The 10,823-nt window shown below is 48.4% G+C and overlaps 1 protein-coding gene across 1 annotated transcript in view; it reads right to left on the bottom strand.

Annotated features, from left to right (window-relative positions):
* Window positions 1-8,950, bottom strand: part of LOC106587148 (docking protein 4) — a 48,705-nt gene extending 39,755 nt beyond the window's left edge. Inside the window, exon 1 of the mRNA XM_014175209.3 lies at window positions 8,641-8,950. The gene's annotated coding sequence lies outside the window, so the exon portion shown is untranslated. The remainder of the gene's footprint in view (window positions 1-8,640) is intronic.
* Between the last annotated feature and the right edge of the window lie 1,873 nt (window positions 8,951-10,823).

Raw genomic sequence — 10,823 nt, 5'->3', positions numbered from 1 at the left:
GGTGGCCTGGCGGTTAGAGCGTTGAGCCAGTAACCGAAAGGTCGCTGGTTCAAATACCTGAGCCGACAAAGTGACAAGTCTGCCGATGTGCCCTTGAGCAAGGCACTTAAGCCTCATTTGCTCCAGGGGCACGGTACTACTATGGCTTACCATGTAAAACAAAACATTTCACTGCACCTATCTGGTGTACGTGACAATACAACGTTATATATATATATTGGGGGTTTTTTAAGCACTGGAGGAAAATCACATAACATCACTGAATCTCCAGCAACGTTCCACTGGAAACACTTTTCCACACATCCACTGTCAGAGAGACTGAACCGTGAGGCTGTTGAACCGCGGGACAGTGACAGTCGCTGGGAACTGGGTACTATTCTGCCATCCATCAACAAAGGCATACTAGTAGTACAGGCCGGGGTCAAATGGAGAGAGTGTCAGGAAGAGAGAGCGAGAGAGAGCTGAAAGACAGAGAGAATGAGCGAAGGGAGAGTGCGGAGCGGTCCCCGTCAGCTCACTTTCGGGTGGCAACCAGACAGAGCAAGTGCTCCATCAGTCGGGCAGGCTCCCCAGACAACCCTCCCCCGACAGGGTCACCATCTCAGCCTGGCCAGGCCTCATCCATCAGCCCAGACAGCTGTCCCATTAGCACCGCCTCAGCCTCAGACACGGAGACGCACAGAGGACACATGGAGACGTGGCATACCAGGAGAGGGGGGGGGGGGGGGGGGGGGGGGCCTCTCACTCTTACTCACAGACTCACCAATCCACACACTCACAAACACTACATGTTCCTTTCCCCCACCCGAAAAAAAAAACACGCCCATTTAAACGACGCACTTCTTCTGCTTGCCTCTCTGAAGAGAAATCATGTGCATTCACACTTAATTGAGCCGTGATGAGGCTATCCATTCATATGTCAAATGTTTTCCGTTTTACGGTAGCACAATCCCTTTCCCCTCAGAAACACTTCCGAGTTAGTCTGCACCCACAGATGCACTGTACATTCCTCAGCTGACATGGGAAAAGCTAGTCATACTACACAGAGGGGAAACTGCACGGTTGCAGCGTCTCAGTGCGGGCCGGCTGCAGCCTGCCACCGTGGAGGACTGAAGTTTTCGGAAATCAAAACAAATCAATGAAGCCCAGACCCAGGGGAGGGGAGCCTTTTGCTCCAAATTACAGCGTGAAAAAGAAAAACACGCTGTGGAAAAAAAATAAGAGGCAACGCAGCTCTGCCTGCCAGTAGGCCTGACCACACAGCAGCAGACACGAGAGAGAGCTAGTGAGGAGGGCATGAGGGACAGAGATGGAGACAGAAAGAGAGGGTCGAGAAAGAGTGAGTGCAAAGGAGTGAAATCCTGGAAGCATTAAGAGAAATGTTACGCACACAGAGAGGGAGCGACAAGTGGATATAGCAAGAGAGACAGAGAGACAGACAGAGAGACAGACAGAGAGACAGAGACAGAGAGAGAGAGACAGAGAGAGAGAGAGAGAGAGAGAGATTCTGTATAGGCTCAGCCAGTCGAGGGCAGAGAAGGGAAAGATGGGGTCTTAATGGCAGAGAGCTGGACGCTCTATCGGCTCAGGTAGGCAGGCAGGCCACTACACTCTGTAATTTACAGACGTGGAATGCAGCAGCCAGCCCCTGGTGCTAATTACAGGCCCTCTCTTTCTCCTTCCCTCTCTCTCTCTTTCTGCTGTCAAAGCGGGGCTGGGCCCTGGCTGCCTGCTGGAGTCTGAGCCAGAGCCAACCAACCAGAACCAGACTACTCCCACAATGCCCTGCTCTCTCCCAGCTCCAGTCCCCAGATGCAGCAGCAGCAGCAGCAAGAGTGAACAGCAAGTCAGCTAGTCTCCACTGGAACCATACTGCACAAACACTGTCTGTCAGTCTAAAGTATATATGTCTGTATGTCCGTCTGTCTGTTCAATCTATAGTCTAAATCATTTGCACCACTCAAGTGGCTGGCAGTCTATTTTAATGTTGATCATATCTGTGCATGCATGTGAAAGGGTTGGTATGGTAGCTCATTTTGGGGTTGAAGGGGTGTTGTACTCAAACAGATGACTTCCATATCAGGGAGGGGAAGGGGGCACTTTATGGCAAAAACAATTATCTGAATCCATCCATCATCCTACTCTATGCATCCCCATCGTTCTCAACCTCCACCCATCTATCATCCTACTCAATGCATCCCCATCATTCTCAACCTCCATCCATCTATCATCCTAATCTATGTATCCCCATCGTTCTCAACCTCCATCCATCCATCGATCAACCTACCCTATATATCCCCATTGTTCTCAACCTCCATCCATCTCCCTCTGTTTGTCTCCAGGTGCTCTGTTTTGTCTCCCTCTGTTTGTCCCCCCCCCCCCCGTATCTCTTTCGTATCGTCTGAGATCCCCAAAGATTGGTCATCCCCCTTAATAAAGGGGGAGACACTCTAGACCCAAACTGCTACAGACCTATATCTATCCTACCCTGCCTTTCTAAGGTCTTCGAAAGCCAAGTTAACAAACAGATCACCGACCATTTCGAATCCCACCGTACCTTCTCCTCTATGCAATCTGGTTTCCAAGCTGGTCATGGGTGCACCTCAGCCACGCTCAAGGTCCTAAACGATATCATAACCACCATCGATAAGAGACAATACTGTGCAGCTGTATTCATCGACCTGGCCAAGACTTTCGACTCTGTCAATCACCACACCACATTCTTATCGGCAGACTCAAGAGCCTTGGTTTCTCAAATGAGTGCCTCGCCTGGTTCACCAACTACTTCTCTGATAGAGTTCAGTGTGTCAAATTGGAGGGCCTCTCTATAGGGGTGCCACAGGGTTCAATTCTCAGGCCAACTCTTTTCTCTGTATACATCAACGATGTGGCTATTGCTGCTGGTGACTCTCTGATCCACCTCTACGCAGACGACACCATTCTGTATACATCTGGCCCTTTTTTGGACACTGTTATCTAACCTCCAGATGAGCTTCAATGCCATACAACTCTCCTTCCATGGCCTCCAACTGCTCTTAAATGCAAGTAAAACTAAATGCATGCTCTTCAACCGATCGCTGCCTGCACCTGCCCGCCCGTCCAGAGTTCTGACTTACAATATGTGGACAACTTCAAATACCTAGGTGTCTGGTTGGATTGTAAACTCTCCTTCCAGACTCACATTAAGCATCTCCAATCCAAAATTACATCTAGAAATCGGCTTCCTATTTCGCAACAAAGCATCCTTCACTCATGCTGCCAAACATACCCTCGTAAAACTGACTAACCTACCGATCCTTGACTTCGGCGATGTCATTTACAAAATAGCCTCCAACCCTCGCTCACCAAATTGGATGCAGTCTATCACAGTGCCATCCCTTTTGTTACCAAAACCCCATATAGTACCCACCACTGCGACCTGTACGCTCTCGTTGGCTGGCCCTCGCTTCATATTCGTCACCAAACCCACTGACTCCAGGTCATCTATAAGTCTTTGATAGGTAAAGCCCCGCCTTATCTTAGCTCACTGGTCACCAAAGCAGCACCCGCCCGTAGCACGCGCTCCAGCAGGTATATTTCACTGGTCACCCCCAAAGCCAATTCCTCCCTTGGCCGCCTTTCCTTCCAGTTCTCTGCTGCCAATGACTGGAACAAATTGTTAAAATTACTGAAGCTGGAGACTCATATCTCCCTCTCTAACTTTAAGCACCAGCTGTCAGAGCAGCTCACAGATCACTGCACCTGTACATAGCCCATCTGTAAACAGCCCATCCAACTACCTCATCCCCATACTGTTATTGATTTTTTTGCTCCTTTGCACCCCAGTATCTCTATTTGCACATTCATCTTCTGCACATCTATCACTCCAGTGTTTAATTGCTAAATTGTAATTATTTTGCCACTATGGCCTATTGTCTTACCTCCCTTATCTTACCTCAATTGCACACACTGTACATAGATTTTCTGTTGTGTTATTGACTGTATGTTTTTTTATTCCATCTGTAACTCTGTGTTACACAGAGTTACACATGGCACTGATCACACTGCTTTGCTTTATCTTGGCCAGGTCACAGTTGTAAATGAGAACTTGTTCTCACCTGGCCTACCTGGTTAAATAAAAGGTGAAATAAAAAATGTAAATAAAAAATAGTATGCCATGCACTCTAACCTACAGTAAAACACATATCTTAGCTCTTGCACCGCTCTCATTGCACAGCACATTGTTCTGAATGATTTATGTGGTCCTTTACAGTACATGCTCTCTCTCTCTCTCTCACACACACACACATAGATATTTTCAAAACAACACAAAGAGGAACAGAAAAAGACAATACCTTTTTCTTTCATACCCACACGCATGTCCACACAAACATATTACAGACATAATATATGTGGATAAAAAGCAGCCCAAAGCGCCCAGAAAACAGCACAGGCTGTGGTGACATTGACACAAAAGTCATTGTTTCCCTTGATGGAAACTGAGTACCCTTCTTCCCCCATAGCAACAGCAGCAATCTGGCTCCACATTGCCCTTTCTGACTCATTTCACAGTAAGACAGGAGCATATTGATCATACAGAACGCTACTAAACCCTACTAAGCCATCTCTGCCAGCATACACACCAACACAGACACACAACATGACCACCTCTGCCAAAAGACCGGGGGGGGGGCAAACACGGACCGTTGGAGTGGGAGGACAGCACAGATGTGCCTCGTCTTTACTCCTGTAATCTCCCAGAACCCAATCCAGTCTGTGTGGGTGTGTGTGTGTGTGTGTTCAGAGGAAGCTAACTGGCTATACCCAGAGCCCACACTGTCTGAGTTTATTTGCATGTTTGGCTGTCTGTAATAACAGCAGACAGTTGGAAACAAAGTGATGAAATTTCACTGTAAAGTACGGTAGACATCAACGTAAAATACCCCTCTGAACCACTGACCCTGCCATACTCTAATATACACACACCCAGCTCTGTTAAACACCAATAAGTGGTCCATGATGGTAGCACTGGCAGAGAGAGACAGAAAGAGAGAGGGAGGTGAGTCAGAGAGACAGTATCATGTGAAGGGTTGCTGTTACATAAATCAATGAACACAGACCTGTCATAGTCGTTGAGAACCCTGAGTGAAAGAGTGAATGTAGGCAGGTCCACGGTCATAGATGTATCCTAAGAAGATTCATGAGTGCCTTACTCGTACTGTACTCACACTGTTCAGTATGGCAGGGAGGAGATAATGGTGGGGATGTGGGTGAGGCTATAGGCTAACGTAGTGTTATATCCACTGGTCTGCCTTTCATCCCTCCTCGTATATCCACTGGCCTGCCTATCATCCCTCCTCGTATATCCACTGGTCTGCCTATGATCCCTCCTCGTATATCCACTGGTCTGCCTATCATCCCTCCTCGTATATCCACTGGTCTGCCTATCATCCCTCCTCGTATATCCACTGGTCTGCCTATGATCCCTCCTCGTATATCCACTGGTCTGCCTATGATCCCTCCTCGTATATCCACTGGTCTGCCTATCATCCCTCCTCGTATATCCACTGGTCTGCCTATGATCCCTCCTCGTATATCCACTGGTCTGCCTATCATCCCTCCTCGTATATCCACTGGTCTGCCTATCCTCCCTCCTCGTATATCCACTGGCCTGCCTATCATCCCTCCTCGTATATCCACTGGTCTGCCTATGATCCCTCCTCGTATATCCTCTGGTCTGCCTATCATCCCTCCTCGTATATCCACTGGTCTGCCTATCATCCCTCCTCGTATATCCACTGGTCTGCCTATGATCCCTCCTCGTATATCCACTGGTCTGCCTATGATCCCTCCTCGTATATCCACTGGTCTGCCTATCATCCCTCCTCGTATATCCACTGGTCTGCCTATGATCCCTCCTCGTATATCCACTGGTCTGCCTATCATCCCTCCTCGTATATCCACTGGTCTGCCTATCATCCCTCCTCGTATATCCACTGGCCTGCCTATCATCCCTCCTCGTATATCCACTGGTCTGCCTATCATCCCTCCTCGTATATCCACTGGTCTGCCTATCATCCCTCCTCGTATATCCACTGGTCTGCCTATCATCCCTCCTCGTATATCCACTGGTCTGCCTATCATCCCTCCTCGTATATCCACTGGTCTGCCTATCATCCCTCCTCGTATATCCACTGGCCTGCCTATCATCCCTCCTCGTATATCCACTGGCCTGCCTATCATCCCTCCTCGTATATCCACTGGCCTGCCTATCATCCCTCCTCGTATATCCACTGGCCTGCCTATCATCCCTCCTCGTATATCCACTGGCCTGCCTATCATCCCTCCTCGTATATCCACTGGCCTGCCTATCATCCCTCCTCGTATATCCACTGGTCTGCCTATCATCCCTCCTCGTATATCCACTGGTCTGCCTATCATCCCTCCTCGTATATCCACTGGTCTGCCTATCATCCCTCCTCGTATATCCACTGGCCTGCCTATCATCCCTCCTCGTATATCCACTGGTCTGCCTATCATCCCTCCTCGTATATCCACTGGCCTGCCTATCATCCCTCCTCGTATATCCACTGGTCTGCCTATCATCCCTCCTCGTATATCCACTGGTCTGCCTATCATCCCTCCTCGTATATCCACTGGTCTGCCTATCATCCCTCCTCGTATATCCACTGGTCTGCCTATCATCCCTCCTTGTATATCCACTGGTCTGCCTATCATCCCTCCTCGTATATCCACTGGTCTGCCTATCATCCCTCCTCGTATTTTTTTTTTAGAGCGGGACAATGTATTGACGCCCACTTGAAGACATCGCCGGTTGGCATGCAATTTGTGCCAGGCGGCCAAGGCCTGGAATTGGCTAGAATGATTCAGTGTGCGGCAGCTGGGAGAGAAAGTGCTCTTTGTCTCTGCGGCAGCGCTGCTCCAGGTGAATTGCCTTGATTTCTCTCCTCGTTGTCGATCTCTAAATTGAACTATTATTTAGTATGGTTCCAATAGAGCTGGGGTCACACCGGGTTAGCGTTGGAAAAAAACAGTCTGTCTCTATACCTGACAGCTGAGCCACGCACACAAACAAATCATAAGCAGTACAGTGGGACATCCAAAAATGGCAATATAATCATGTCTCTGCATCATTCATAACACATCAATAATCACTCTCCCAGCGGGAGTTCAGCTATGATGCAAACAAACCCCGGCAGCGGGTCGTGTGTGTTACAACAAACAGCTGTGTGTGCACAGAGACGAGGCACGATCCCTGGAACCTCGCATAGGACGCAAGGCAACTCTGCAAGGCCATTTGACAAGGCCATGTTTGACGTGTTGCCGCTCATCTCCACAGCTTCTCCTAGAAATCTACTGCATGATTTCTATTTTCCTATAACATACATGGTCATTGTTCATTAGCGCCACACGCAGTCGCAATACAATGTTTACACCCACTAAGCCTATAGAATAATCGAAAGAGAATCATTTGATTTCCCGGCTACAGGTTAATGAGTTTTCATACTGTCATCTATATCTCAAAGCGGTTTACCAAAGATGACTACCGCAGAAAACATCCACTGTGGACCTCACTCGTGCCAGAGATGTAGCATTCTGTTGAACAGACTTATCAAGCTAATTTATTATCCGCTCTGGAGGACTTGTTTATGACCAGCGAGATAAGAGCAGACACCGTTTCATTAGCCGGGTGAAACATGCTCGTTGATCTGCAAGAGAAAAATACAACTAAAAGGTACTATTTCAATGTAATTAAGCTAATTGTTTTGGGATTTACAAGGTGCCAGGCAAATTCCACATTGAGTTGTTATTACACCTTTAGTGGAATTTTCTAACTGTCACCAATCGACATAGGCCTACTTTAAGTCTTTTTTTCCTTTCCATTAAACAAAAATGTTATAACAGGCCTTAACATTTAGTTAACTTCACATGTAGGCTACATTAATTCAATCTGAATTATTTAGATCTGTTATAAATGAATTTCATTGATGCAATACCCCTCATTATTTCATATAAATATACACCTATAATGTGTGTAAAATATTCATGTTACATATCTCTCTCTCTCTCTCCGCACACGCACGCGTTTTTTTTTTTTTTACATTGCTTACTGCCAATCGCCCACTCTCAATCAATAGGTCTTATCCGATGTAGAGAATATAAACTATCAGCTCAAAGCCATACCCGTCAACTATTTATGCTATAAGTGTATATAGCCAATAGTGAAAATGAGCAATATAATGTTGAATAGGCTAAGAGGACAATTCAGTTAGTCTTATTACGTGTAGCCTAAGGCTAAAGTATGTTGGGTTTATGCCGTCTACAATGGTCGATTGGAGATGCATAATGGTAAAAAAATGAATACTAGAAATACAATTAAAATAACAAGCATACTTTTCCAAAATAAATCCCTCCATATGCATAATGAAAACAAGCTGACATAGGCTATACTTCCTAGTTGCAGTAGGCTTTTAAACAAAACAGCATTATAGAATCATCTAATAACATCCATTGTCGCAAGCGATGCAACTTAGTAAAAGCAACACCTCAAACAATTGCTCAATATACACATCATGTACACCATGTTATACACACACAATGTACACCATGTTAATCGATTTAACGCTCCAAAACATTTACCTGGATGACGAAGTCCTGAAGGGGCGCGGCGGTCGGTGCTGAGCAGCTCCGCGTGTGACCTTCAGGCAGGATGGGTAGAAGCCACAACTATCGTACTGAATTGGTAATAAATGCAACCTACGCAACCTGACAATAATTCCATGAACCGACGGAGAATAGGCTACCTTCTGGCTGTGTGGTTTTATTTGTGACGAACGCGCCGAGGTGATTCGCTCTTCCACGGAGAACTGGCGGTGGTCTCTCCTGTCCAGTCCGGCTGGCGCTGCTCAGAGCTGTACCAATGACTGTGTAGGGCTGTACGGAGCGGATCAGAGCTGCAAACAAAATAGACACAATTTCAGCCAGCCACGTTTCAGTAGCCACCCTTTTACCGTAAAACTCCAAGAGCTGTGCACATGTCATTTATTCATACTTTCCAATTGGGTACTCATTCACAGTGAGAGCAGCATTTTACCATATTGATACATCATTCTCGAAAATGCAAAGATTTTAAGCATCTTGAAATATTTAACATGTAGCCTACTCTGAGTGTTTCGATATAGGCCTACCAAGTTCGTGTTGTGTGCTGTGCGCTCTGTGCAAATGTAGTACAACAAATATGTCACATAGTTTACAGGATATTAAGTCGGAATATCACCTGTCACTAAGTGGTGAGATAAACCCGAATATAAAAAATGAAGTATTTGCACTGACTTTACGCGCCCATGATATCACCACCAGTCCTCTATTTAACTTGTTTTACTAAGCAAGTCAGTTATGAACAAATTCCTATTGTCACGGGCTGGCTCGAGGAACAACAGGAGAGGTAGAGTCAGGCGCAGGAGACAGAGAGAGTTCGTGACCACACTTCTTTATTTGAAGCACTGTACGTGGTCGACAAGGTATAGGGGCGCAGCCCTGAACGATTCTGCGGTGGTGTACACAAAATAAAAGAAACCACTGGCAGAAGGAAAAACTCAATACACGTTCTTACGAACACACAAAACCCGGACAAGCAACACAATCACGTACAACCACATACATCCTACGCTAACCTAAATAACCCCCCCTTACTAATGACTAACCCAAAACAGGTGTGTGCCTACCTAGACCTAACCAAACGAAAGTGAAACAAAAAGGGATCGATGGTAGCTAGTAGGCCGGCGACGACGACCGCCGAGCTCCGCCCGGCCGAGGAGGGGCGCCACCATCCGTCACTGTCGTGACAGTACTCCCCCCCTGACGCGCGGCTCCCGCAGCGCGCCGACGCCGGCCTCGAGGACGCCCCGGAGGGCGAGGCGCAGGGCGATCCGGATGGAGGCTGTGGAACTCCCGGATGAGCGCTGGGTCCAGTATGTCCTCCACCGGTACCCAGCACCTCTCCTCCGGGCCGTACCCCTCCCAGTCCACGAGGTACTGCAGGCCCCTCGCCCGGCGTCTGGAGTCCAAGATGGACCGGACTGTGTACGCCGGGGGCCCCCCGATGTCCAGGGGGGGTGGAGGGACCTCCCGTACCTCATTTTCCTGCAGCGGACCAGCTACCACCGGCCTGAGGAGAGACACATGAAACGAGGGGTTAATGCGATAATAAGAAGGAAGTTGTAATCTGTAACACACCTCGTTTATTCTCCTCAGGACTTTAAATGGCCCCACAAACCGCGGACCCAGCTTCCGGCAGGGCAGGCGGAGGGGCAGGTTCCGGGTCGAGAGCCAGACTCTCTCCCCTGGGGTGAACACCGGGGCCTCGCTGCGGTGCCGGTCAGCGCTCGCTTTTTGTCGTACCCTGGTTCGTTCCAGGGATTCCTGCACAGCGTTCCAGGTCTCCCTTGAGCGCAGAACCCATTCCTCCACCGCAGGGGCCTCCGTCTGGCTCTGATGCCATGGCCCCAGGACCGGCTGATAACCCAACACACATTGGAATGGTGATATGTTGGTGGAGGAGTGGCGCAAAGAGTTCTGAGCCATTTCGGCCCATGGCACGAACCTTGCCCACTCCCCTGGCCGGTCCTGGCAGTAGGACCGCAGGAACCTGCCCACCTCCTGGTTTACCCTTTCCACCTGCCCATTACTTTCGGGGTGAAACCCCGAGGTCAGACTGACCGAAACCCCCAGTCGCTCCATAAACGCCCGCCACACTCTGGACGTGAACTGGGGGCCTCGATCTGAGACGATATCCTCGGGCACCCCGTAGTGCCGGAAGACGT

Source organism: Salmo salar, chromosome 26 (assembly GCF_965601325.2).
Source record: "Salmo salar chromosome 26, fSalSal1, whole genome shotgun sequence".
Taxonomy (NCBI): domain Eukaryota; kingdom Metazoa; phylum Chordata; class Actinopteri; order Salmoniformes; family Salmonidae; genus Salmo; species Salmo salar.
Note: the sequence above shows the minus strand (reverse complement) of the source record. Positions and strands in the feature narration are given on the sequence as shown.